General features: G+C 41.2%; 1 long non-coding RNA gene across 11 annotated transcripts; it reads right to left on the reverse strand.

The window, feature by feature from the left end:
- Window positions 1–465: 465 nt before the first annotated feature.
- LOC123142574 (uncharacterized) lies at window positions 466–6,524 on the reverse strand. 11 transcript variants are annotated; one of them, XR_006470585.1, is made up of 4 exons: window positions 5,230–6,524; window positions 4,802–4,976; window positions 2,913–3,128; window positions 466–2,686 (listed from the first exon to the last, which is right to left on the reverse strand). It is a non-coding gene; the product is annotated as an uncharacterized lncRNA (long non-coding RNA). The 11 variants fall into 11 exon arrangements; XR_006470584.1 differs by having other exon boundaries at window positions 466–2,452; window positions 2,545–2,686; window positions 2,913–4,976; window positions 5,230–6,522; XR_006470583.1 differs by having other exon boundaries at window positions 2,913–3,086; window positions 5,230–6,520.
- Window positions 6,525–7,329: the final 805 nt, after the last annotated feature.

Raw genomic sequence — 7,329 nt, forward strand, 5'->3', positions numbered from 1 at the left:
CTTTAGCCATATCATGCACGTTTTTTAAAGAAACTCCTGTGCATGTCCAATCCATGTCACATGAATCCATCCCCACACAATTCCTTTTAATTAATTTATTTTGTGAACTTTCGTTTTTATAATTGTTGACCCTTCCTTTAATACACCCCACCAATTCCTTTTAACTGTTGATCCTTCCTTTATAATACACCCCACCAACACGTCCAATCCTTGCCATGTAAATGTCCTTGAAATCCATCCTTCCTTCCTAAGAAGGCCACCCAATTCCTTCTAATTGTTCGATGTTTCCTTTAATAGAGTCCCACCAAGACAGCCCACATAATTTCTTTTAATTGCCAAAATGCATCCTTCCTTTAATGCCTCCAAGACAACCCACAAATTATCTTTTACTAGTAGAGTGCCCATGCGTTGCCACGGGCTCTTGAAATAGTATGCAAGTGTTACATGTTAAAATTCACATGTACAAAAAATATAACACAAACACAATTATTGAATAATTGAAGTCTATTTTTGCAATGTAAATTGATAACAAAAAGAAAGATTAACGACATGTCCATGTAACAAACTGAGTGATGTTTCAACTAAACATCTTTTACAAAACTATCAATATCTAGATGATGCGCTTAAGAAATTCTTTCACAATGTCAGGAAAATTGCCTTTAGCTTCATTTCCCACGATGTTTTAGCAAGTATGATAAAAACCGCTTCCTCAAATCATACCCATCCTGCACAAACAATATATGTAGTTAGTATGAAAATTTCACGCCTTAGGTCTCAAAACATGTAACGGATGCGTTGCCACTGGCATTTCAAAAAAAATACTGGTTGCATATATAATCATAAGGCATGTCAATTTTCCAGCTTGGCATAGAAAGTGAGTCTAAAATAGTTGCTTAGTTATTCTGATAATCTTGCTTATACAATTATGATAGTTACGATAATCACCTAGGAGTTTCAATTTTTGAAAGGAAAAAACAACAACAATCATTAGGCCCTTAAGAAATCACGACATGAGTTCTGAATCTGACCAGCTACAAGATATATCCTTCCTAATATTCAGATCTAGTGGGAAAAACTACTACCCAACAATATACATACAATATAAACTACTACTCAAATTTGCACTAACAGAATAGCCAGCTTCTTGATTTGAGCTCCACGGAGTTTGCTCGTTCGGCTCAACTTCACTGCGGAGTTAATGGAAGTTGAGAGCCGGAGCATTGCCGAACAGGCCCTTAGTACAAACTGTTGCCAAACTTGAGAGCATCAGAGTCATAAGGTTCATAACTGAAAGTCAATATAACATGTTAGTTGCAACCTTATTTGGTTTCACCATATCTGAACATACACATGCACTTGCTCTCTTTTTGCACCATGGCACAAAATTTGTGATACAAGCAAAAGGAGTTCGCTTCCATGGTTTTGTTCTGGCGCCATTCTCAATGCGCCGTTCATTCACACGCAATGGAATTATCTATACCATTATATATGTACAGGATGCATAATGAAGTATAAGCATAATCTTTCTTTTTGTTAAAAACATTGGCTTTGTGTACATAGATTAATAAAACATATATCCTATAAACTCACATATGCTTCAAATTTGTTTCATATAAATTTAATAATTTGATGCAACAATTCAATAATGAGTCATTCTAACAGAACTTTGAACTTTTATCGTGTTTGACAAAATATCTCATAGTTTTCTGTACTTTTAATAGTGTTTCATTGTGTTTTAGAATTTGATTTTTTTAGAACATGCTGAGACACATTCAGAAGTGGTGTTGTTTTGAAGTTCTCCTCGTCATAATCACAATATGCAAACGGATCATAAATTGTACTTTTGGTTTGAAAGATAAAATCGTCTTAAAGTTGGAAATAAAATAACAAAGAATGGGATGGTGGAGCTTGCATGTGGTCAGAGAAAGATCTCACAAACTACAAACGGTATTAATGCGAAAAGGATTAAGAAGATCAAAACCAGCCGAATAAGAAGAATAGTAATACAAAGAGCACCTAGGGGACTCACATGTGCCTTATGGCATGTTCGTTCCCTCACATCATATATCCCACATGCTAAAAGTAATGGAAGTTAACACAAGCAGATATAGAAGACAATGGTCGTTGCAGTTCCTGCCTCATATGTGGTTGTCTTGCTGAGATTTAAATAATATAAGAGGGGATTAACAAAATACCTGCATACTATAGGGATTCTCCTCACGGACATGGAGGAAAGGGGCATCAGGCACAAGCGCCTTGTGCGGTTCTAGATATGGTAGGATATCTTCACCCATAGACGTTGATATGTGTACAACCTTCTGCTGCCTCAAAAGCACACGATGCACAACATCGAAACATCCGAACTCTGAAACAAATCAGAGCATGCCACAGGATCCTCGGACAGGGTCAGACACAAATAATGTTGTAGGCACGGAATTTTCCTCATCCATATCTACACATAACGCAGCATGTGCACAAAACAACTCACAGTGGGATAAAATTTTTGGCTGCAAGTGTTCAGATAAAAGGCAAAAGATGCAGTACCTCAGACCATCCACTATTTTTAAAGATTATAAAACATCTTCGAGGCATTCCTCCAACTTATCCTTAAATCATTTCCACCATCGAAATTGAAAATAACTGCAGAACTCAATAGATATATACTCCATGTATAGCTCAACATGCCCTGCACAGTTCCATATGTGTGCTCTCAAGACAACAGGAAAATAAAAACATGTCCATGGAGTTGGATAGTCAAAGATACATAATAAACCAAAAAGAATCAGTAGCAAATCATGACTAATGCAGATGGCCAAGCTAATTGGGAACGGTTCATCACATGGACAAACATTAATACAACATGGAGAGAGATAAATTTTCACAATGAATCTCTGTGTGCTCAGATGGCAAACCTTATCCTTGTACTTCTCGTGTGGGACAGGGACGTCCCATTTCAAATCCCTGGTGATGCAGCGAGGCTCCAACCCTTCTTTCAATCAAGCATCCGTGGTGGTGCGAAGCACGTTTGGGCTCCATGATCCAGTCGCCGAGGCCTCGTCAATGTACTTCTCCAGTTTCTCCTTCAGCTAGGGAAGTTCCAGGAACAAGTGATCCGTGTCACGGGACAACTAACACATAGAAATTTATCAATGATCAAAGTGTATTGGGTCAAAGGGTCATTAACTATTCCTCACAGATTTTCAACACGATACGTTACAAGTTTCGTAGAATTTTTGCTAAAAAATGATCAGCTAAATTGACAATGGATATAATGATGACATCTTATTGAAACTTTATTGTATCAATTCCTGCACATTCAATACGCCAAAAAGAAGCGTCTAAGACTTATGAACTTCTTAACCGCAGGCTCTGCTTTAACAATAGTTCTTTTCCAACTACAATAAATAACCAATTTGCATGATTTTGATTCCTGAACGCGCTCTACTATTAAATTGAAGCAGGCTGAAGCTTTATTAGTCGATGTATGTTATGGATTCTGTTAGGCAGCTTCATATGGAACTAAGGTTTTTGTTGGTTCTGTGTGTGATCATTTGGCCTAATATTTGTTTGCTGGGTTGATTGTATAGACATCATCAATTATAATGGACGGGACAATTTATGTGATTTAATCATTTCAAGTAAAGGTTTATGCAGTATATAGATTTGCTATGACTGCCTATTGCATGTTCTATTTTAAATGCAAAAGATAGATAGCATGAATGTACCAAAATATTCGTTAGAGATTTATTCCCTCTCTATTGAAGACAACTATAGGAGTTCTATTATATTAAAATATATTTGCAAGTGGTGACAGAAATAGTATAGGCTAACTTGGAATCGAGCCTAACTTACATACTTACATATATAGGTCACTGGAAGGATTGGCCACCTCTGTAGGTATTAGGTAGGTGCTCTTTTTTCAAGCTCATAGTCCAATGCAGCAGCACATGACTTTTAACAATCAATTAATTTTTTTCCAGAGATTTATGGTAAAAGTATGAAGTTAAGTAATCAAATTATACCTTTAGTAGTAGAGGTTGTGGAATGTCGAGAGTATGGTTTACCCAAGAAAAACAAACTAAATATCTCGCTTCGCAGTACATGTGTTGCACCTAAATATCTAAGCTAAATTCTCCTAACAAGGGAGTGTAAAATAATCTAGGTGGAGAAGCTATCAACAGCTCTAGTAATGCATGGAGCATCATTATCTAGTTATTCTATTTATACAATCAAGCAGGCAGTAAAAAGGAGAAAATTTGCAGTACATACAATTTGATATCATGAAATTTTATAATCTATGAGACAATACTTTTATAATTTAAGAGGTTGCAGTATATGTGTGTTGTATTATGAACTATGACATAAAAGGGAATTGAGAACCTCTTATTCCAGCATCATCGCTGGTCTGTTCTAAAGCATCTGGAAAGGGAACAACATGAACGTATTTCATGACCATGATTCATAGCCAGACAAATCCATGGTGGTGTCTAAGTTTCACCTCTGGGATAATCGTGCTAATTATTCCCAAAAGCCACACTGCAACAACAGAGTATAAAATTCTACTCTGCCTTCTAATTTAGGCATTTCTCCCTTGTCCGCAAATACAAAATTCAATTATTCGCATATGCCCTGAACCTTTTGTACTCATTATTTCAATGTTCAGGTCAGCAAAATACCTGTTGTAATTCCTCTAAAGAAATTTTTGAATGGGTGACAGTAGTTACATCAATCTTGTCCTTGAGATCAATACTTGCCATATAAATAAACCTATAGACTTTAAAAATTAAACAATGATACATACCGACAATAACTCTTTAGTCCATGCGAGAGCCTGAGTGCAACTTCATGTTAGTAGCTGTGAAGAGTTGCATGTATTATTGCAGTGCTCCTTGCCAAATGAGATGAAACTCTTCTAGTTGAACATTCAAACAAAGGGGACATGCTATAGATGACACATGCCAGTCCTTTGTACATTTCTGGACAACATAAACAAAAAGCAAATCACAAATTGGGAGACTGAATAATGTATAATTTCCAAAATATTTTTTCAGCATCTGCATTCGGACTTGCATTTTATTAAGTGCACATACTGATAGTTGTGCTTCTAAAATCATTCAAGCATTTTTAGTACATGGCTGACCATGTCAATCTGGAGAAACTGAGTTTTTTTTGATAAAATGAAGAAACTGAGATGATGTGACAATACATGTCGAGCACGACCAAGGTTACCTGAGTTCGCACGGGTGCCGACCTCGAATGTCAGCAGGTCGGCGGCGCGACGATGGGCTTGTCAGGCGCCTTCAAAGCTGCGACATAGACCTCCTTGGCATTGGTTCAAGGAGGCGTCGATGACCTGTCGGCGAGCCGCCATCCTTTCCCTACCTACTCCTCCTGGCTACGCTCGCCTTCCCGCAACGCCCCGGGAAGCCCAACCCATCCGCGCCCGTCTTCCTCGGCCCCGAGCACCTCCTCCTTGCCGCACACATCGTGGGCAGGTTCCTCATCGGTGCCGCACTCCCGGAGCTCTACATCCTCGAACAACAGATTTGGGGACAACAGATTTCTGTAGTTAGGAATGCACGCCAAATAGGACTCAACTCCTAGAACAACAGATTTCAGGACTCACTCTAATTTGGATCAAAACAGCAACAGTAACGGTGAATTAATTTACAAACGATGGTGTTTGGTCGCCAAAAATAAGTTGGTGCACAGCTGCAAAATCCACTGGGACATGTGCACACATGCAGAAAGAGACATCCATAGACACCAATCGAATCCATGCGACAACAGGAATCCTGATGTGATGAACAAAGCATCAACAAGAAGGGATGACGGCATCCTGTTCATCCTGAATTCCTTCCTGATATCAAAGAAATAAACCGCCATGAAAGCAGCAGCAGCAGCGGGCATCAGGAACAGCAGCAGCGGGCATCAAGAACAGCGCAAGGCCAGGAATCAGGGTCGAATTGCATCGTCACAAGCGCAAGAAATAAACCGCCACCAAAGCAACCCAAGGCTGCTCATGTGATCTATGAGCAAGCGCCGCACAAGCAAGCAGGGATCTACCCGCCTCGAATCACCTAAACCGCGTGGAGCACCACCTGCCCACAGATCTACGGAATACGCGAGAAAATCGAGACACGCGACGAGGGAGAGAGAGGAAGGGGGTGGGTTAACCTCATTGGGGTCGAGCCAGACCTTGCCCTTGCCGCACTTGAGGACGCTCGAGGCCAGGCGCTTCTGCAGCTTGAGGCCCTTGCCGCACTTGAGGACGCTTGAGGGGGCAGGGCAGCGGCCGCGGTGGGACGTGGGGGCGGCAGCCGCGGCTGGAGGTGGGGCGGCGGCTGTGGCTGGAGGTGAGCGCGACGGCCGCGGCTGGAGCTGGGGCGGCGGCCCCGGTTGGAGCTGGGCGCGGCGGCCGCGACGGGAGGTGGCGGGGCCGGCCGCGACGGGAGGTGGCCGCGGCGGCAGCGACGGGCGGCGGCGTTTGAGGGAGGGAGATGGAGGAGGGGATCAGCGGCAACTGCGAGGGCGAGGGCGACGGCTTGATGTGCGAGGGCGGCGGCGAAGGATCTGGTGTGGCATCGTTTTTTTCGCTGGTTTTCTTTCATAGGTTTTTTTCGTGGGTTAATTTTCATAGGCTTTTTTTCCTTCGCTTGTAGATGGGTGCGATGGGAGGCATGGGGGCGGGTGGAGGACTCGGACGGAGGTTTTTTTTTTGATTTTTTGCGGCTGAGCGGGAGGTGGGAGCAAGTACCAAAGAAGTATCAAAAAAGACCATATTATGTGGGACGAAAATAAAACCCGAAACGCGACCTACCAAATGAGACATTAGGAGTAGAGATCAATTGATAGCCGGATGAAAATATAATTTGATTGGGGGCTGGTGCAAATAGAGAGGACAACCTACTACTTTTTGAGACATAGAACAAAGCTAGTGCAGTTGGCCTGGTCACATCATGGTACGTATCCATGAGGTCGTGAGTTTGACACCAGTAACTGGGTTTTTTTTTACACCAGTAACTGGTATTATTTTTCCCTTTTCCTCGGAAAGGCTGTGCGCAAGCAATGGGCCTGTGGCCCAAGCGATGAAAGTTTAGATGGAAGCGCTTTTTATTTTCTAGCAGTCGAACGCCCCAATGTTTAGTACCACCTTGGATAGAAGTAAATTCTAATATGTTTTGGCGGTGAACGGATGAAATTTTTGAAGAAACGATCCTTGCTTTATTGATAGGTATAGATATAGATATAGATGTATATAGATATGGATTTATGGCAGACTCATTTATCCCCCTTTTCAGAAAAAAAAAATGATGTTTGAAGATGCCC

The sequence above is a fragment of the Triticum aestivum genome, chromosome 1B (genome assembly GCF_018294505.1).
Source record: "Triticum aestivum cultivar Chinese Spring chromosome 1B, IWGSC CS RefSeq v2.1, whole genome shotgun sequence".
Classification (NCBI taxonomy): Eukaryota; Viridiplantae; Streptophyta; class Magnoliopsida; order Poales; family Poaceae; genus Triticum; species Triticum aestivum.